We start from the raw sequence: 23,304 nt of genomic DNA, 5'->3' as shown, positions 1-23,304 counted from the left end.
TGCATTTCATTGCCTTTTCAGACTCTCTTCATTATGCACATTAGTGACAATGTAATTGCAATTTGATTAATTCACATAAACTAAGAAAGGAGGAATTATTCATTCATTTCTGATTTTTTTTTTTTTGGACCATGGAAAGTATCCTGAGTCCTACTATAGTCTGCCAAACCCTCTCAGGGTAGACCTCTATTTGCTTAAAAGAACTAGTTTCACAGACTGCTGTCATGCACCCTAATTAGACAAATGTGTTTTCCAGGTCTATTTGAAGGACATTCTGATGTAATGCATACCTATCTTCTTAATCTTCTTATTCAGCTTATGCATATTTATTTTCCTTTAAAATCCATCAATAAATGATCTGTGATCTTTAAGTAATTAATTTAATGATTACATGAATTAAAATAATGCACATTGCCTTAAAGGAGTTAGTATTTTCTGTTTATGTTACAATATTGGCCTTGGGTAAATATCATCCATTGCCTGAATTTCATAATGGTTCAAGGATAAACCATTTCCTCTTTGTAATTCAGTAAGTTTGTTCCAGAGGAGCCTATCGCTCCTCTACTCAACAATGAATGAAATGCATTCAAGGACCTTACGGGACCTATTCTTAATAAGATGGAATCCTTTCCCAGTTTGTTAAATTCACTGAATTTATAACTCATTGTTACTGATGAAGGAATTAATCCAAGCCTATTACCAAATTGATCTCCTAAAATTCATAGAGTGAATTTGGTGTCATTTTAAAAAAGAAGTAAAATAACAAAAATAAAAATACAAAGGATGTCAGTAAGTTACAGATAGGAGGGCATACCTCGTATTCATCACCTGGCAGACTACAGAAAAGTTTCATCAAAACTGTTTTATGCATCTGTGCAGTGCTAAACTCATCTGCTACCATCAGCACTAATAATGACAGGGATAACAATAATAATCTCTTACATTTACATAACAGTTTTTACTTTGGGAAAAGATTTTCACATACATCTCTTCATTTAGTTCTTATAATGACTTTGAGTATCTAACATAAATGTTTTACAAGTCTCATTTTGTGAAAGAGAAATTATAGTACAAAGAAGAGACTGACCTGACAATAACATTTAGCTGGAGTTAGACTCCTACTTCAGGTTTTTAAAATGCTTTCAAATCAATAGAATTCATGATTTGCAATGTTTTCCCAAATTCTGTAAAAACACGCTTAGAACCATAAATTTTCATCAACCATAACAGGCAACTGGTAAGCAGGCATGTGATAAACAATTGAGATGTTAGAAAGAAAGATATGTCTCTGATGAGTAGGGCAAAAGTGAATGTAAGTCAAAAGATAACTAAAGACTATAGCTTCTGGAATAATAAACTGGTAGTTTTATTTTTCATTTGTTGTTTCAGAAAGTGTTTAACTTTTGATACTATCACCACTGTAAAATATAATAGATTATTAGTAACAATAAATAAATCTCCATGTTGTCCAAATAGGTGTGCTTATCCAGGTCCACACTGTTCAAGTTTTATTAAAACTGTTTCATTTTAACCAGGTTCCCAGTATTGCATCTCCTAATACAAACACTGATATTTATCTGCTGATGATTGTTTTACTAACCAAATATTACATTATGCACGGTTTATCACATTATCCAGGGAGGTGACAATATTTCAGGAAAAAAATTAACAAATCAAAATAACTTTGAAAACTGTTTATATCCCATGTACAAAGGTACTGTCTATGCCTAGTTATTCACTACTATATCACTATGTATACAAGATATACATAAATCAGTTTTTAAATAATACCGACTTCCCCTTATAAATTCCTTTACCTATTGTGAAAGGAACCTAGCACCATTATGACACAGTTAAGCATTAGTCACAGTTTAATAAATAATTTAGTTATAGCCTCCTAGTCTATTATTATTATTTGGATTCTCAGAATGCATGTAATTACCTAAATTAGAAAATTTCCTTTGTACCAGGGATAACCAACTTTCTTTTATAAATAATGTTATTTTTGGTGATTTTTCAATATCAGAACAGTATAGTTTTAGATAAGGAAATTACTATAAGCATTCAAATAGAGATTAATCTATTTATATAATGCAAATAAACTTCTTTTTGTACACTTAAATACTGAAAGAATAATATATACATTCAAATATTTGTAAGAAATTCATATAGAGGGGAGTATAAAATACATATGGAAAAAGAGGTATGTCTGCAGAAGTTACTTTGTAGAGAAACATAGTGGTTAACTACGACCCTCCCTCAACTATCATGTCAATCAAATTAGCATCATAAGAAGAACTCCAGTTCTACTATGATAGAGTAGCTTATATCAAATCACCCCTCTCATTGAGGAAAACTATTAAAGCTGAATAAAATGAAATTATTTTAAAAACTATTTGAAGGCACCAGGCACCAACCAAAGTAATTTCAACTCAAAACTCAGTCGTCCATAAAGGAAGTAAACGCATTAAAGTAAGCCCTATGTTGTTTACTACTTTTCAAATTCAAGGCATTTGCTGTTTCCTAAGTAGAACAGGATGCAAGACGGAGCACAAAGCTCCAGATTAGAACATTAAGAAGTCTTGTAAAGAGAGGAGGGCACAAATTACACTTTGGAGCTGTCAGCATAGTCAAGACATGAGGAATAGAGATCCTGGATAAAATGTAAATGCAATGAGGTGAGGCCTGTATTCTTTTTCCACTTTTAACCCCTAAAACATTTCCAGTTCCTCTTTCTTGGAGTGAGAAAATCAAAAGAGAAACAAGCAGAAAACAGCAACCTGAATACTAGGACATTAAAAAGAATATTCAGTAGTCTTATACCAACGAAGCAAAAAACTGGATTTTAGTGACGACTTGAAAAGCACTCCAGAATTTTATTTGAACCTCTAAATGACTATTTGTAAAACTAAGGGAAAACCATAACTAGAGTAGCCATCACAAAGATGGAAACCCAACTGCGAATTGTCTTAATCCTTGATTAGATTAAGGTAAATTACCTTTATTCTAATAATCTGTGAGGAGAAAATTAAATCCCCATGGAAACATATAATACCATACAAAACACTCTAAATTTTTAATATGTAAAAATCATCAAACACGCTAGGAATTAGGATCAAAGAACCAAACAGAGAAAAAATAATAGACAAAAACATAAATTCAAAAATGATACAGATTAAAGAATTATCAGATACAGTCTTTTAAAAGAAAACAGTGATAAATATGGTTTCAGTGGTAGAGGAAAAATAGTGAGAATAATCAGAGAACTGGGATTTATATTAAAAACCCAAAGATTATTCTAGAACTAACAATAAAACAAAATTAATAACTCAATTGCAGCCAGTTAGACACAACAGAAGATCCGATTTGTGAACTTGAAAACAGGTTAATAGAAAATATCCAGAATAAAACAAAGAAATAAATAAAGATGATAACAAAAGAAGAAGCATTAGAGATATATAGGAAAAAGGTTAAAAATGTTTAACATACAAATATCTCTAGTCCTAGAAGGAAAGGGTAAGGAGAATAGGCAGAAATAAAATTCAAAGCAATAATGGCCAAGAATTTTCCAAAACTGGCAAAAGCATCAAGCCACAAATTCAAGAATGTCTACGAACCCCAAGCAGGATAAACACACAGAAACCAACTACAAAAAAAAAAAAAAAAAAAAAAAAAAAAAAGCCTATTTGTAAAACTATTTAAAAATATACAATAATCAAAAAGGCAATCTCAAAATAGCCAGAAAAATAAAAATGCATTACTTTGTAAGGATTAGTAAGTTGGATAACTGATTGCTCATGAAAAACAACTGAAGCCAGAGAACAAAGCCATGATATCTTTAAAATGCTTTAACTATCAACCTAAGAAAACCAAACAACAACAAAAACTAAATAACCTGATTAAAAAATGAGTAAAAGATCTGAATAGACATTTCTCAGAAGAAGACATAAAAATGGCCAACAGATATATGAAAAAAATGCTCAACATTACTAATCATTAAGGAAAAGCAAATTAGAACCACAATGAGATCACCTTGCACCTGTTAGGCTACCTTCAAAAAGTTAAAAGATAGCAAAGGTTGGCAAGAATTTGGAGAAAATGAAACTCTCATACATTGTTGGTAGGAATACAAATTTGGTACAGCCATTATGAAAAACAATATGAAGACTCTTCAAAAACTACAAATATAATTACCATATGATCCAGTAATTTGACTTCAGGATATATATCCTAAGGAACTGACATGAGTATGTTGAAGAGATATCTGCTCTCCCACATTCATCATAGCATTATTCACAATATCTAAGATATGGAAGCAACCTAAGTGGCATCAACATACAAATAGATAAAGAAAATGTGTTCAATACACACAACAGAATAATATTCAGCCTTAGAAAATAAAGAAATCCTGTCATTTACAACAACATATGTGGACCTGAAAGATATTATGTTACGTGAAATAAGCCAGACACAGAAAGACAAATACTGCATGATCTCACTTAAGTGTGAAATCCAAAAAGGCAACAGATACAGAGAGCAAAATGGTGGTTAGTAGAGGCTGAGTGTTGGATGATGATGAAGAAAGGGGACATGTTATTCAAAAAGCACAAAGTTTCAGCTAGACAAGAAGAATAAGTTTTAGAGATCGATTGCACAGCATGATCACTATAATTTATAATAGTGTATTATATATTTTAAAACTGCTGAAAGTATACTTTAAATGTTCTTACCATAAAAACATGATAAGTATTTGAAGTGATGAATGTTAATTAGCTTGATTTAATTCTACAATGTAAACATATATTGAACATCACATTGTACCTCATAAATATATATAATTACTTGTCAATCAAAAGTAAAATAAAAATAAAGCAAAACACATATATACACAAAAAAGTAAATACCAACCTAGAATTCTCTAACCAATGAAAGTATTCTTTTAAAAAGTCAAAATAAAAATATTTTCAGAAAGACAAAACTGCGGAAATATTTCACCAAAAGATTCATACTACAAAAGAACACTAATAGGCATCTTTCAAGTAAAAGGAAAAGCATCTCAATGATATAGAAATGCAAAATAAAAAAAAGTACACAGACAAGGTTAGTATGTGTACAAATATAGAAAAATAATAAAAATAATGTTTTAGGAATTAGAGCACTTGAAGAATTATAATTCAGGACAATGATAAGACAAAAAATGAAAGAGGGACAAATAAAAATCTTCATCGAAAAGAGATAAAAGGTATAAGTTACAGAAGAGCTCATTAGGGTAACCACTAAGAAAAATTAAAAATATATAATTAGCAAGTTAAAAGAGGGGGAAATGAAATAAAAAGGCTGATTAATAAAAAGAAGTTAGGAGAGAAGAAATGGGAAACATAAAAGTGGTAGAAAAAATAGAAAAGTACGGTAAGATGATAGAATTAAATCAACAAATATTAGTAAGTGCAGTTAATGTAAATTTAAAAGTTGCATTGACAGACAATGTCAGACTTCGAATTAAAAATCACCATTAATAATATGCTATTTGCAGGACACATACCTTAAAAATAAGTATACAGAAAATGTGAAAGGAAAAGTACTAAAAATAATTTACCAAACATCAACCAAAAGAAGGCTAATATCACTATACATTATAGTATCAGTCTAAATAGAATGAAAAGAAATAGTACAAGAAGAGCATTACATAATACCAGTTAATCTACTGGGAAGATATCACAGTTCCAAATCTGTACAAACCAACAACATAAGCTTAAAATGTAAAAATTGACCAAACTAAAAGGTGAAATAAACAAATACACAATCATGTTAGAAATTTTTGACATATTTCTCTCAGTAAATGATAGAACTTGGTAAAAAGTTGGTAGATAAATAAAGGTTTTGAACACCAAGATTTAGCAAATTTGATCAATTTATATGTACAGAATCGTGCACCCAATAGCTACAAAATACACATATTTGCAGGTGCACATAGAACGTGTACCAAAAGTATCCTTAAATTGAGTAATATAGCAAGCCTCAATAAATTTCAAAGTATTTATATCATATAGAATATCTTCTCTGACCATAATTGAATTAAGCTCAAAATTAATAACAAATGGTTATTATAAAATACATCAAATATTTTCAAGCAAAGCAATAGATAAACTTGATAAAAGTCAAAAAATGGTGTATTTTTGTAAAGAAAGACAAATATAGTAATAGTCCTCTAGAAACACAAATTTTAAAGATGGAAAAGGACAAATAATCTTAACAGGAATGAAAAAAATGGCGTATTCTTACGGATGCTATAGACATAGTACAAAGACAATAAGATCTGTTGAACAAGTTTACATCAATAAACTTGAAAAATTTGATGAAACGTATAAATCCCTTGAAAAACACATATTACCAAAATGGACACAAGAAGAAATGGAAATCCCTCATAGTACATCTTTTAAAAGACATGAATATTTGATTTGGAAAACTCTTCTGGACACTGGTCTAGAGAAAGAATTCATGAGTAAGACCCCAAAAGCACAAGAAACCAAAACAAAAACAGACAAATGGTACTTAATTAAACTAAAAAGCTTCTGCCCAGAAATAGAAATAATCAAGAGTGAACAGACGACCTGCAGAATGGGAGAAAATATGTACAGACTATCAGTCAGACAGAGGACTAATATCTAGAACTTACAAGGAACTCAAACAACTCAACAACAACAACAAAACAAATAATCCTATCAAAATGTGGGCAAAAGACATGAATAGCCATTTTTCAAAAGAAGACAGATGGCCAAGAAACGTGTGAAAAAAGGCTCAACATCACTAATTAAAGAAATGCAAATTAAAATCACGATGAGAGATCATCTTAGACTAGTCAGAACAGTTATTACTTAAAAAGACCAAAAATAGCAGATCTTGTCAAAGAACTGCAGAAAAGGAAATGCTTATACAATGTTGGTGGGAATATAAATTAGTACGATCACTATGGAAAACAATATGGAGATTTCTAAAAGAACCAAAAATAGATCTATTATTTAATCCAACAATCCCACCATTTGGTATCTAGCCCCCAAAAGAAATTATTATACCAAAAATATACCTATACTCATATGTTTATCATAGCTCTAGTCACAATAGCAAAGATATGGAATCAACTTAAACGTCCATCAATGGATGATTGGATTAAAAGTGTGAAATATGTATGCAATAGGATACTATCCAGCCATAAAAAAGAATGGAATCACATCTTTTGCAGCAATAAGAATGGAAGTGGAGGCCATTATTATAAGTGAAATAACTCAAAAACAGAGAGACAAATGTCCTATGTTCTCACTTATAAGTGGGAGTTACCTAATGTGCACACATTGACATAGAGGGTGGAATGATAAACAGTGGAGACTGGGAAGGGTGAGGAGGAAGGGGGTGGATATGAGAAATTATTTAATGGGTACTATGTGTGTTATTCAGATTATGAATACACTGAAAGCTCTGAATTCACCACTATGCAATATATCTATGTAACAAAATTACAATTGTATACTTAACTTTATACAAATAAAAGATAAACTAAAAAAATATTTCCACAAAACTTTCTGACTCAAATAGTTTCACAGGTAAATTATTTCAAAAATTTAATGAAAAAAAAAATTGCAACAATCATATACAACTCTTCCAAGGGTAGAAATAAAGGGAATACTTCCCAACTCATTTTATGAGAATAATACAACTATGCAGAGAAAACCTGACAAGAACATTAAGAGAAGGTAAAATTACAGGCTAATCTCTCTTTTGAATGCAAATAGAAATATCTTAAAGAAAATATTAAGAAAATCAAATTCTCTATGAAAAGGATAATACAATATCAAGTAGAGTTTATTCTAAGAATGCAAGGGTGGATTAACATTCAAAAAGAAATTAATTAAATTTACTAGGTAAACATATTAAGAAAACAAAAATCCTATGATCTCAATAAATCCAGAAATATATGTGAATATTCCTTGTGATTTATAAAACAACACAAAACAAAATAGACAACACAGAAACACATATATAAAACAACGAGATCAACTCAGCAAACTCACGAGTTGAAGAGAAGTTCTCTAGTGGATAAAGGAAATTTACAATTTTCAAAAAAGCGAAACCCAAACCTAGAACAAATGTTATACTAGTGGTCCTAGCTGTGCACACAGTGGTCCTAGCTAGTGCAACAAGTCAAAAATATTTGTAAGTTAAAGTTATATGGAATGAAAAGGTAGAAATAAAACTGTAGTTATTCACAGAAAACATGATTGTGTTATAAAAAATTCAAAAGAAACCACAAAGTCTAATACAATTAATAAGTAAATTTAGCAAGTTTCCTGGCCAAGGTGAATAGGTGAATCTCTCTCTCTCTCTCTCTCTCTCTCTCCCCCCCCACCCCCGTGTGTGTGTGTGTGTGTGTGTGTGTGTGTGTGTGTGTGTGTGTGTGTGTGTGTGTCACAGATAGACAGGTAGGTAGGTAGATAGATAGATATGAATTGTTTTCCTATATAGTAACAATACACATTTAGAAAATAAAACTTAAAATGCTACCAATTACAAGAGCATTAAAAAATCTAATTGTAGAAATGAATCTAACAAAAAGTATGCAAGTCCACTGTGCAGAAAACTGAAGAAATGAAAGAAGAATAAAATAAGTGGGAATTATAATACATTTATAGATTAGATATCAGTATTCCCAAAATACCATCTCAATCAAAATCCCAGCAGATTACATTTTGTAGAGATTAACAAGCAGATTCTAACATTTTTATAGAAATAAAATGGAACAAGACTAACTAAAAGAATCTAAAAAGATGAGCATAGCTAAAAGATTTACACTACCAGATATTAAGATTTCTTCTAAATGTTCACTATTTAGTCATGCATCATTGATGCAAGAGTAAATAAACAGATTCATGGGATAAGAGTCCAGAAATATATCCATGAATATGTAGGCACTACATTTATAATAAAGTTATTGCTGACGTACTCAAGGAAAGGACAACCTTTTCAACAAATGGCACTTGATCAATTTTTTAAAAAGAAAAAATGAATCCTGTCCATCCTTGTACCCATCTCAGACCTAACACACAAAAAAATGAATTTCAGGTAAAATGCAGACCTAGATTTTAATGGCAAACAATAAAGATTCTAGAATATAACAAAGGAAAATGTCTTTATGATATTGTAGGCAAAAGCTTTTCCATTTTTTTGTTTCGGTTTTAAACAGGATATAAAACACTAGCTCCACAAGAAGAAATTGATCATTGAGATACATTAAAATAGAAAACTTTTGTTACCAAAAGACAACTATAAGACCAGGCGTGGTGGCTCATGCCTGTAATCCCAGCACTTTGGGAGGCCAAGGTGGCCAGATCACCTGAGGTCGGGAGTTTGAGACCAGCCTGGCCAACACGATAAAACCCCATCTCTACTAAAAATACAAAAATTAGCTGGGCATGGTGGTGTGCGCCTATAATCCCAGCTACTCGGGAAGCTGAGGCAGGAGAATCACTCAAACTCAGGAAGCAAAGGTTTCAGTGAGCCAAGATCACACCACTGCACTCAAGCCTGGGCAACAGAGTAAAACTCTGTCTCAAAAAAGAAAAAATGACAATTATAAGACAGTAAAAACATAAGCCTCAGAATAAAAGTAGATATCTGTAATAAGTATATCTGACAAAGAAGTATGTATCAGAATATAAAATGAAATCCCAATAACTTAATAATAAAAACAGTAACAAACCCAACTGGAGAATGGGCAATACCTTTCAACATGCAAATCACAAAAGAGGATACCCAAGTGGAAAATAAACATAGGAAAAGATGCTTAATTTCATTAATCATTAGAGAAATGCAAACCAAAGCCACCACCGGCTACCATGTCACACATGCCTGAAAAGCTAAAATGAATAAAGACAGATAATACTAAGTGTTTTCAACAAGTAGAACAATAGGACCTCTCTTATACGGTAGTCCCCCTTTATCCATGGGGAATACACTCCAAATCCCTTAGTGGATGCCTGAAACTACAAATAGCACCCAATCCTACATATGCTATGTTTTTTTTTTTTCCTATACATAAATACTTATGCTAAGATTTAATGTATAAATTAGGAACAGTATGAGATTAACAACATAATCATAAAATAGAACAATTATAGCACTATACTCGTTATATGAATGTGGTCTCCCTCCCTTCTCTTCTCTCTCTATTTCCCTCTCAAAACATCTTTTTGTACTTAAGGGTGAGCCCTTCTTGTGATGATATGGGATGATAAAATTTGGGCTGCAGTTGAATACGGATAACTGAAACTGTGGAAACTGAAATCATGAATCAAGTGGAGGGGAGGGCATTACTGTGCTGCTACTGATAATGTAAATTGGTACAATAACATCGAAAATTATTTGGCACTATCTACTAAAGCTGAACATAAGCATACCAGCAATATCACTCCTCAGCATATACCCAGTAAGAATGCTTAAATATGTAAAACAAGACGTGTAGTAGAATATGCATGTGGCCACCACAATTCATAATGGCTTCAAACTGGAAATAAGCCAAATGCCCATCTATAGTAGAAGAGCTGAAAATAATAATAATAAAATTGTGATTATATTAATACATGGAAATATTATAAAGCAATAAAATAGTTTTAAAATCTGCAAGCACATGTAAATGCAACATAATATACATGAATCTCAGAAATGTGAGCATAAGAAGCCATATACAGAAGAATATATAATCACATAATTCTATTTCTGTATTTTTCAAAAATAAACTAATATTAGAAGTCATGATAGTGGTTATCCTGAGGAAGTAGAGACTGGAAAGATGGATAAAGGGATCTTTGTGGTCTGCTCACTTGTTTTTTATCGGTCTGGTGCTGCTTATATGAATATGTTCACTTTGTGAAAATTCACTTATCTATATTTTTATAATTTCTGAATTTTTAACTATGTTTTCCTGCATTAAAATACTTCGTTTAAAAATTATCTTTAAAAACAGTTATGGCCATAGAATTTCCATTGCTTTTATTTTTTTCGCTGTTTTCCTGTGACTTAGCTTTAAATATGGGCATAGTCACAGAAATGCGCATATGAGGTAAATAAAGCCCCAGCTTGCTGGCTGGAGGACACAAAGGGGAGCTCCAGGAAAACTAAAAAATACTAGTGAAAGAGCACAGAGACAAAGGGACTGCAGAAAGTGACCTTACAGGGTTATAAAATTCTGGGCTCATCTTTAGCTGTACATGCATGGATCTGATTTTAATCAGCATATGAATAAAATTGAGAATGAAATGTACAGATAGACCAATGCCTACATCCAAGATTGTTCACTGGTATACACACAAGAGACCTGAAAAGCACTGTAAACAAATCTGACATTGAAACCACAGAAGGAATCTTGTATCTTACAACCTGAAACTAACCAGGTCAATTGCCTATTAAAACAAAAATGTCAGCCTTCCCCACAGAATTTAAACATGACTCAGAATCTCATAACATGATATTAAGAATGTCTAAGAAATAATCCAAAATCACCAGGCACATGAAGAACTAGGAACATGTCAACTCACATGAGAAAACATAATCAATGGACATAAAATCTAAAACAACAAAGATGTTGGAACTGTTTGACAAAAACTTTAAATTTACTATTCTAAAAATGCTGAAACAAGCAATGAGAAACAGGCTTAAAACTGAAAAATAAAAATTTTTTAAAATACAACAAAATATTACTGGATGGTCTCCAACAAAATAAAGATAATACAGAAATTAGTCAATAAACTTTAAGATAGATCAACTGAAATTATCCAATGTGAGCAATAAAGAAAAAAAAGTGGCTCAGAAACCTGTGGGACAATAACAAGAAGTCTAGCATTCATGTCATTATATTAACAGAAGCAGAAAAGAAAGAGTATGCTATGTGTTGAATGCCCCCTCCAAATCTCATGTTGAAATTTAATTGCCATTGTAACAGTGTTGAGGGTCAGGACCTTTAGGAGGTGAGTAAGACAGACTAATGTCATTAATGTGGGAGTTTATTAGTTATCACAGGAGTGAGTTGTTGATAAAAAGAATAAGTTTGGCCCAATTTCCTCTCTGTCATGTGCTTTCTTGCCATATGATGTCTTCCATCATGAGATCACCCTTGTCAGATGCTAGTGTCATGACCTCAGACTTCTCAGCTTTTAGAACTGTGAGCCAAATAATTATGTCTGTTCTGTATTAATTATCCAATTTGTGGTATTCTTTTATAGCAGCAGAAAATTAACTAAGATTATAACTCTGAAAAGGCATTTGACAAAAGAATGGCTAGAAAATTCTCAAATTCTGGGAAATACATAAACCCACAGAGTCAAGAAGTATAGCAAACCCCAAACAGAAAGAAAAACAAAAACAATCAGTCTCTGGACACATTAAAACAGAACTGTTGGAGATTGAAGACAGGGAAAACTGTCTTGAAAGCATCCAGAGAAAATCACGTATTATCTATAAGGAAACAGGATTCAAATGACTGTGGAAGTCTAATCAGAAACCATGAAAACCCGAAGGAAATGGCACCCCTTTTCTAAAGCACTGAGAGAGCACAGAGAATTTTATATCCTGTATAAAAATACCCGCTCTAAAACGTTTGCTAAAAGGAAGTTCTCCAGAAAGAAGGCAAATGATACAACACTGCCATTGATATAAACACTGAACATCAGGAACGAAGGAAGAGGAAAAAAAGGGACAAACCTATGAGTAAATATAAGAAACGATTATTCTCTTGGGTTCTTTAAGACATGTTTGACAATTTAATGCAAAATTACAACATTATCTGATAGGGCTTCCAATGTATGTAGATATAATATATGACACAACAATAATGCAAAACTGGGAGAGTAAAACGACTTATATGGTTTTAAGATTTCTACATTCTATTTAAATCTATAAAATATTGATTCTAAGAAGAGTATAAAAAGATATGTATATTGAACAACTTTAGAACAACCTCTAAAAACAACTGTACAAAGAAATATCATCATCAGAACAATAGATAAATTTGAACTGAATGGTAAAAAATGTTCAAATAACCCAAAACAAAACAGAAAATGAAAAACAAAGGAAAACAGAAGAAACAAACAGAAAACAAAATATAAAATGAATGACATTAATTGAAATGTAACAATAATTACATTAAATGTAAATGGCATAAATATACCAATTAAAGACAGAGATTATCAGAATGGATTTTTTAAATGACCCAATTATACAGTTTTCAACAAATTTACTTCAAATATAATGAAAAAGGTAGGTTTGAAGAAAAGTACATGTGCTGCAAACTCTAATTATAATAAAGCTGGAATGGCTATATTAATATTGGACAAAGTAGATCTCAAAGTGAACAAAACTGCTAGTGATACAAGGTGCATCATATAATGTTAAAGAGTTAATCAGACAGTAATATATAATAATTCTAAATCTGTATGCCCTAACAACAGAGTTTCAAAATACATGGAGACATAAAAACTGACAGAACCGAAAGGTGAAATGGAAAAATCTACAATTATATTTGGAGATATCAACACCCTTTTCTCAGTAATAGACTAGTAGATAATTAGTAAAAACATAGAACTGAAAAAATTAGCTTCATAAAAAAGGGCACATGATCATTCAAAAACTTAATAGCATTTAAGAGATTATATTCCTTACCAAATTTTTAGCTCAACATGAGTAAGGTTTTTTTATATAGCCAACTACAGTTTTGGTGAGAGTAATGGTTAGTTCTCTAGAGAGAAATCGTATCAGCAGAGGCAGAAAGCTGAGAATGGGGGAGGTCAAATCTTTGTAAGATGGAAATTGAAAATAAAGTTATACAGAAATGAATTTCTGCTAATCTCACTGTGAAAGTGCAGTTTTCATACTTTTATGAAACAGGCTTGCTACTTTTTTTTAAATATTTGTGTAATCCAAATGGTTTTGACTTCAGTTAAGTTGAATATTTGATTTAAATATTTGTTTTTAAACCCCATTAATCAATTCTTTAGAATGTTATATAAAAGGTAGGTGGTTTCTGCTTAGGAAAATAATCAAAAATCAGAAAGTGGCCATTTTAATAATGTGAAATGATTTCACAAACAGAAAACCAATATTTTCTTGTAAAATCAGTAAAGTGGTTGGTAGGTAGCTATAAAAATATGTATATTTTTACTACATATTAATCCTTAAAAGAAATCAGGTAATGAGTCTGAAATAAGTTTAATGTGTCCTTCTTGTTTCTATTTTAATTACACACACACACACATATACACACACACTCTTACAGATAGCAAAATATGCTAAATAGGAAGTAAACATGGTACTGTGGTATGGATTAATAAGAAAGTCCTACCTTAGATAGCATTATCTGAGAAAGTGTTTTTGACTTTAAGAAGGATTCGACTAAGCAGTGTGAGTTTAAGTGTTAGTGCCGGTGCCAGCATGCTTCAATGAGAACACTGAGAATAAGTGAAAGTTGAATTGTCACTGGTCTCTTCCAAGCTAAGATAAGGTTTGGGGCACCTAAAGTGCACTCAACTGCAAATACTGTTAGAGGCCACTCATCTTCCAAGGGAAGTATCAGAGGAACATAAAACTTCATTGAGTTCTGGCTAGAACAACATCTTATGAAGCTAGGTAGACACCATGTTGCCCTAGGTGATACCAAGGAACAAAGATAAACAAAGGTGTCTTCACTTGCAGTTGCCATTGCTGCTGACAAAGCTCATCTACCCACAGAGTGGTGAATAGTAATTCTAAAGGAACCTTCTTGTCTGCCAAGTAGAAGTCTGAAGTTCTGTGTCATCCCATACAATTATCCCATAAAGAGCAGTTGAACCCTGAGGTGAAGGATACTACTGCCCCTACGGTTACCTGAAAGTTGGAGATCAGGCTTTGAGCCCTTCACCAACTCAGGGTAAACCAGCACAATTAGCCCTCCTATAACTATGAAAGAATTCTGATAACTCCAGCTCCAGAGACCCTTAGACAAGTTACTAAATGGCAGTAGACAAAGACAGGATAGCTGCACCTTCAGCTGTATACCTGAACACTCTAGCTGAAAATCAGATATATCTATCCATGCACTAAGTGGTGGAGGATCAATATAAACAAAACACAGTTGTCTGAGTTCTGTTTACAGAGCACATACAAAATTGTCTTTCTTTTTCTCTCCACATTGTTTTGCATCATTCCTAACCACTGAATTGAATTCACTTGTTAGTTGCACTATAGAAGACTATCGTGCAAGTCTTCTGATCTTGCTTTACTGACTTAGTAACAACCACTCTGTAAAGACTGACAAAAATCACACTGTTTCTTTTCACCCTGCCCAACACAAGTGGGACAAGTTCTCATTATCTTAGCTCTAGTACTTAACCTTGAAATCGTCCACAGAGATGTCTTCCATGCAAGATATTTCTCACTATAAGGGAAAGTTAGGGCACTGGTAAGTCATCATCTTCAAATAGAAATGATAGCTCCAAAGGGGAAAAGGAAAAACAACCATCATTCCATCACCTCTCTGACTCTGGCTTTCTAGGGCATCAGTTCTTCTGGGTAAAGTTAAACCAACCAACAAACAAACAAACAAAAATGGAGGTCGGGGGTATATTTTATTCTGTTTTGTTTTTAAAGAACTGACCTCTTTTCATAGATAGAGTGATGTAAGTGGAAAATAACCAGGAGAGGGTTTTAGTGAAAATGGACAAGGAAAAGGCAAATTTTGTGACATACTAGGTCTAATAATTGTTTAAATCTAAAGTTTGGTGCCAAATAGTGTTGGTTTTAATTAATAGATAGATCTGAAACACCCATTATCATGCTAAAGATTTAGTACTAAATGTGTTCTACTACTGAAAATAATACCAAGGTCTCTAACAACAAGATAAACACATGCTATATGGACAAAAGTATGTAAAAAATGCTAATCAAACTCAGCTCATAGGAGCAGGAGCTGAATGGAATGATCTTGTTCCCCCAAAATATACTTCCAATTCACTACTCAAGTTATTTTCCAATTGTCACTGGGACAACACAACAAAAGCAGGGGACAAACTTAAACCCTGGCCTTTTCAGTCAAACTAGTGGACAAATACTCAAGACAATAAACCATAAACAAGGAAGATGACAACAGAAAATCCCCCATATTCAGTTCACCCCTTTGTGACCAAACCCTGTTCTGCAGGTCTTCTGATGACTCAGACTTTAAGACAGCAAGGTAGACATCCTGGAAATAGGCCAATAACAATCTTCAACTAGGAAGATATACTGAAATCACTAGGGAAGCTTTTTTCAACATAACCTTTCCCTCCCTCAGCTGAGAATCATAGATTAGATGCAATTTGTATAATCACTTCGGTTTGAAGTAGGTGGATGACCTGAAGAAAATTAAGGTATAATGGCAGGCTTCCCATCAGCAAGTATGCTTCTACAAACATTCTGACAAGCTATATCTGGAAATATCCTGAGGATCCAAGAATCTTGGTTAACTTTATACAACTATGATAAATTGGGCACTACACCAAAAGGCTACTTGACTCTGCATTTTCCTCAATCAACAACATGTAAGGGAGAGGCCTAATATACCAAATCACCATAGAACAGCTTAAGGATGACTCACTTTGACAGGAAGAACAAAGTGTTTCACTGTCATCTCAGTGAACCCTGTTCATATTGACATAATGCCACACGGTTCCTAACATGCAACAATGTACACTGTTCCAGCAACATAGAGGCAGATTTGAGCTTTTGGATCCAAATTTTGTGAGTGAGCTGAGCTAGAGTTTTCTGTCTCACTTCCCTCATTATCATGGCAACAGAGGTCAAAGGTGGCAGTTAGGCTTTATGCCTGGAGTGCTGGCATACAGGTCCACACCTCTTCCAAAACAAAATTTGGACAATAGTTACACATGAAAATTTTGGGCTCTGCTTAGGTTATAAGGAAACCAAATCATACTGCAGGCAACTCTTCAGTTATTTTCTCTTTTATCCTATCTTCACCAGGAAATTTAAAGAGCTCTAAAACAGTTTTTCTCAAACTGTAGGTCACAGTGTCAGTGCTCTTGAAATTAAGATAGTGGGCTGTAGACTTTAAAGAAAAGTTAGGATAAGATAAAATAGGATAGGATAAGCTAAGATAGGATGGGATGGGATGAGATACTAGAGGACAGAATGGAAAATGCAACACATAGGAAAGGTAAATATTGTCTTATGAAATTTTGTTTTAATTATATGACTGCATGTAGACAGTGTCATGATTTAAATGTATTTATCTCTGTGGATTATTAGGAAAATGTATGAAAACCACTGCCATAAAGAACATCTATCTTATTGCCCTAATAGCATTTCTCTACAGAAATACTATTGGCTTTGTGACTGGGCAAATCTCTTTTCTAAGTAATTTCAGCTATTCATGGCAGAATTTAACGTCATCTCTTTCCCCTATCCACTAAATTCCAGTAGTGCTTCCTTTTCATCGTGACAATCACATGCTTTAAATGCTACCTAGGAGGAGTTATCACTGTCTAGAGATAAATATGAATCCATAGACAAAAGGGTGCTAGCTCAACTCATATCTGATGAGAAGCAAGTGTTTCCAAGTATCCTTTTGTATCTAGAGTTTGTCCTCCAAGATGAATGGAGGTCAGCTTTGATAGCTCTTATCTGGGTTGTGTACACTGTTCCAGCTACTTATTCTGCAAATTAAGTCTTCCTTTCCTAGCACCCATCAATCTAATACTAAATTCATTAGCAAAATGAAATGAAAAGAACACAACATACATTGCTATTAATGGAATTCCATGCATGTCACTCCCCACACATTGTACTAAAAATGAACTCATCTCTATTTGAGTGTCTCTACACAAATATCTGTGTTTATTAATACATAGCATTTCAGAAGTGACATTTTCCTTAAAGCCGTAAAGACATTTGCTTTGTCAAGCTCCCTTTTCAGGGAAAAACTTCAGGAATTTTCACTGTCAATTTATGTTGATTATTTACTCTTTGGTGGATCTGCTATTCTGCAGACAAAATCCAATAAGGAGAAATCATGATTTCCGTCTAAAGAATTTATTTTGTAATATTTTTTCTTACTTCCTGTAACTTACTTTGTGTGACAGTAATAAACAGTTCATAATGCTCCATCTACTATCCTCATCCATAAAATCTAGGAACAGTTCAACATTTAAAAATTTTTTAATGAAGACAAAAATCAGCTGGTGACTTTCTACTGGAGCACAAAATTAACACTTGCACTGGAGTGGGTGAGGTTTTCTTACTAAGAGCAGAATACAATCTTTATCTTATGGATTTAAAAAACTTAGTTATCTTTCCATAGCTTGAAATAATGGACATTTTGGGCTGGGCGTAGTGGCTCATGACTGTAATATCAGCATTTTGGGAGGCCAAGGTGGGCAGATCACTTGAGGTCTGGAGTTCGAGATCAGCCTGGCCAACATGGTGAAACCCCATCTCTACTAAAAACACAAAAAATTAGCCAGGGTGGCGGCACACACCTGTAATCCTAGTTACTCAGGAGGCTGAGGCAGGATAATCACTTGAACCTAGGAGGCGGAAGTTGCCATGAGCCGAGATTGCACCACTGCACTCCAGCCTGGAGTGAGACTCTGTCTCAAAAAAAAAAAAAAAAAAAAGGAAAGCTATAATAGGCATTTTGAAGACATCAGGAGAAAAAGAGAAATAGCTAGAATTCGTAAATTACCCAGAAGTGATAACACTGTACTTAGATTTTTCACATATAAATTTTCCTATTCCTGGATAGCATGGGACCAAACTATGTATAACCAAGTTTTAAGGTGACCAAAAATTAAAATTCATAAATACTCTGAATGTCTCAACTACTTTCCTTCCAGAAACCCAAGAAAAACTGAAGTGATTTCTCACTTCCCCTAATGAGCAATAATGACAATTAGAGATGAACAGCTAACCTTAAACACACTTAAAATAGTGTTTTTAAAACAGAATACCACACAGGTTGTTTAAGGCTTACCTTCAAACATTTCCCTCAATAAAATGTTAATAAACAAAAAAAAATTGACATAAGGGAAAAGAGAATCGGAATGAAGAATATCCTCCTTTACTTTTAAATGACAAAATGAACAAACATGAGAGAAAATACCATTTTTAAAATGAAAAGATCGCTCAAATGAGAGAAGGCAGATCACATAGTGGAATGTCTAAGGGGTAATCCAGGTGGATTGCCCACTGGAGTATTCAGTTAAAAAATACCCAAAGGAAAAAAGAAAAGACATTAGATATTGGGAAAGGTAAGTAAGTAAGTAAATAAATAAATAAGAAAAATGATGACAAATTTGCAAGGGACACCAACACCAAATGCGGTTTTTGTTTTGGTTGTTTTTGTCTATATACCAAAGAAAATCAGTCAGCTAGTAACAAGTAAGGAAATTCAAACAGTAGTTGTTGTAGGTCAAAAACAAAACATATATATCTACACACACCACACACACACACACACGTCTCTATTTTTATATACACACGCACACATATACACACACACTTGGAGACTCTCATGCCTCAAATATATTTTGAAGCATACAAATTTAGACGGTCTATATTTAAAACAATGGCAAATACAAAAGTCTTTCTTAATTAAAAAGCTAGCTGCAGATAAGTAACTAGCATCAAGCAGGTACCAATCAAAATAAAACTGTGCTCAGAAAGACTAACCTGTTCTTAAAATGGCCATTTTCACAAAGTACTGAAAGATTGGCAATGTGGCCAAATCTCCCCCAAAAAAGGGGGTTTAGAAGCAGCCCCTTTGTAACCAAAGGCAAACAGTGGGAATATGTATAAAACAGGAAGATCCACAAAAAGCTTTTGCCCTCTTGGTGAATTGAGTCTCTCTATCTAGGCTTCTTGTGGCATTAAATAAGCATCTGCAAATGCAGTAACTAGAATATATAATCTATTCAGATTTTCAAAAGGCTTTTGAGAAAGTTTCATAGCAAAAACTGTGCAAATAAATTTTGGGTAAACATGGAATTAGAAATACGTATTTTCACAAGCACAAAACTATGTTAGATATAGGAAGAAAATGTGAAGTGGAAATGATGAGAAAATGCTTTTATAAATTTTGACTGTGGAATTCAAAGTGTCAACTGTACATGTTTATATTTCACTATCCTTTTCAAATAGTAAAATATCAAACCACAGCATCATGGAATCCTAAAGAGCTGGGATGACTCCCTACGTACTACAGATTAAGAAACTGAGACACAGAGGATTAATAATTGCCCAAGGTTAAAGCATATAGACATAAAGAAGATTTTATAACACTTACAAATTTAAACAAAAAGTACCACATGAGCTCCCCTATGGGGATGTGTTGAGTATTATATTTCACTAGTGATAAAGAATACAAAACTGTTCACATAAATATGGCCTTTAAAACATGATCCCTAAACAAGAACCTTAAAAGAATTATAATACATTCCCTGAAAACATTTCAATGTGTTCTGATTAGAAAGATACCCAAAATTCTAGACATCGTCAGAAGTGCTTTGCATCTAGTCTTAGGGAGATCCAACATTTAATAGCTGGATATCAGAAAAAAATGCCTGCAAAGACATAGTGAGGAAATGACAAGGAGCTTAGTAAGAAAATCAAGAAAGCATGATGCCATGAAAAATAAGGGAAGAAAGCATTGCAATAAGGAAAGAGTGGTCAGCAAGGTCAAATGCTCACTGAGGTCCCAGTGAGAGCTAATTTGGAGAAGTGATGGAGGTCTCTGAAGCAGACAAGGTGAACTGCTGAATGGATTGGTAAAGAAATGGAAATAGAGAGTAGAAACATTTCTTTGAAGAAATGTGAGTGTCCTTCTGCAGGTAAAAAAAAAACATACACATGATAACTGGTCAATCTCTGAAAGTGTGGGCCCAGTGGTTTTAAGAGGAGATTCAGTAGTACCCACCATCAAACTTTTTTTTTTAACCATAATTCCTAGTCAAATATGTCATAAGCCCAGGAAAAGGCTCTTGAAAGAACTTAGAACTATCCTCCTTTAGTACAAAAAATAAAAGGCATCTGGTTTGCAGTAGGGTTGCAGACCTTGCAAGACTTCTGCATTTTGGTTTAATCAGAGATTTTCCAGAAGTCTAAAAATAATTATTCATCTTTGAAAAAATAAGGGTACCATACAGCTAGCTAGCTCTGTAATCCAAGGAAAAATCAATTATCTTAAAAGATGCCTTATGAGGTCATTGTTTCACATGATAAAACAAGAACATTAGGAGGACAAGTCTCGGTTAGAAGTCTCAGATCACTCTAATTGTTCTAATTGATGAATCTTCTTCAAGGAAAAAAGTGGGCTCCATTTCTGTTTTTAAAAATCTAGAGTATCTGTAATAGTGCAACTAATGACAACCTTCCCGTTGTTCTTGCCTAAGAGGAAACCCTATAATAAGAGCTTCCCAAAATGTCAAATAATACTTGTCTCATAACAGGGCTTCTTTGTTCATTCACCATGTCTCTTTTGATATGCACAGATAATAAAAGTTCATGTAAAACTAAAGGTAATATAGAGCAGAAGCCAACACTAATTCTGTATAAATATGTCTGATTAATAAGAATGCCATTGTTATGGTTATTTCGTAATGTCACGATTGTTACAAGAACAGAGGATAGAAGTAATCTTACTCTTACTGTTTTCGTTCATCCTCTGTCATCCAACCAGTTTGCAAATTTCTGTTCAATGGGAAAATGAAGGATAGACTTTTGTCCATTAATTATTTCTGCTGCATAAGTTAATCTCATAAATTGTGAAATGAGCATTAGATTCAGGGAAAAATTAGGGGTTTTATTTTAAAACTGAACTCCACATCCACTACAAAAATGAACACATGCTCCAGGCTTACTTTCTATGCTCCCTTTTCCACATGCACAATTGCTATATTCCTCTGGTGCTCATGAGCACATGAAAGATAATATTTGGCATGATAGCACTAAAATCTAGGTAAGAGCCTAGTATATTATACCTAAATTGTGGTTTAATACAACAACCATAAACAAGACTGTATATGGGATTTGGTCCCAAACATTAGAACCCCACCCTGGTGAAGTAATAAGAAACCCCACCCAGATGTGTGTATCTGGTCCCTTATTGGAAAGGAAATAGAAAACAAGTAATAAGATAACAGTGTATACTCACTGCAGATGGACAGCCTGATAGATTTTAAAGAAAATTCTAAGGCTGGTAGATAAGTTTGTATTGTCATTATTTTGCTTTTCTCTTTAAATTCTTATCTCCTAGATCCTGGTATTCCCCCTTGGGGCAGCAGTATAATATAAAAGTTTAACAGTCCATCTTAAATTTAGCTGACATTTTTATATCCTTCAAAACATACTTTTTAGATTCCACCCAAGAAGGAGATTATTAAATAGTAGCAGGAGACCAGTTAGTGGACCATTTTGACTGAACAAAAAACAGCACTGTGCCTTCTTTGTTGACAAGCCAAAAAACATTTATATAGTCATTATAATCAATTTCATAAATAAAAGGCTATTAATGACTGAGAAAAAAAGGGAAAAATTATATTTCTTCCAAGTCTCTTCATCCTCTCTTAAACTCCATATTAGTTTAAGAAAGTGGAGGAAGCTATGCATGAAAAAGAGTGTACTTAGTTGAGCTGGAGTCTCTTGTGAAACAGGTTCTGTCAGTCAGAAGGCAAGGGTACATTTCTGTAATTATTTAAGCCTATTTTTTTGTAGTAATTAGCCAGAGCTCCATTTTGCTGGAGCTGGCATCACTCACAGCTCACTATTTTTTTTTTCAATTTAGACTTTTCGTTCCTTTTTATAAAATAAATTTACATATTTTCAGTCTCTCAATCCCTTCTATGTTTTATTTATGAATATAGCCCTTCTTGATGGTAACTCTAATGTGAAAGAGGTAGTAATTAATGTCCCAATCTGCTAGGTTAATCCCTTTCCACACTCTCTATAGAGAAGTTTAAGGTAAGTAACAGTTTACAGTCAATATTAGGTTTAATTATGCTTAATGAGAGTTGGTGTCTCTGTTTACTAACTGCATTTAGGTGTGTGGATCCTAGATGAATTTTCCCTTGGCCTCATTCTGATTTGTTAATAGTGCCACTGTGTACTGTATACTCAGTGCTTAAATCTATAAAGCTGCTTCTGGAGAACAAAGCAAGTAAGGCACCTGTTTCAGTAGAAACATTATTAAACAAATGAGTGCAGTTTTACCGCAACCACATCTTTCTTTGGGAAGGGTGC

General features: G+C 33.2%; 1 protein-coding gene across 41 annotated transcripts in view; it reads right to left on the bottom strand.

The window, feature by feature from the left end:
• Positions 1-23,304, bottom strand: part of ZBTB20 (zinc finger and BTB domain containing 20) — an 814,450-nt gene that overhangs the window by 608,874 nt on the left and 182,272 nt on the right. For 11 of the 41 annotated variants that reach the window (XM_077993886.1, XM_077993908.1, XM_077993862.1 and 8 more), the window contains exon 3: positions 18,549-18,659. The exons of the other annotated variants lie outside the window; for them this stretch is intronic. The gene's annotated coding sequence lies outside the window, so the exon portion shown is untranslated. The remainder of the gene's footprint in view (positions 1-18,548; positions 18,660-23,304) is intronic. 41 annotated transcript variants of the gene reach the window in all.

This window comes from Macaca mulatta, chromosome 2 (genome assembly GCF_049350105.2).
Source record: "Macaca mulatta isolate MMU2019108-1 chromosome 2, T2T-MMU8v2.0, whole genome shotgun sequence".
NCBI lineage: Eukaryota > Metazoa > Chordata > Mammalia > Primates > Cercopithecidae > Macaca > Macaca mulatta.
Note: the sequence above shows the minus strand (reverse complement) of the source record. Positions and strands in the feature narration are given on the sequence as shown.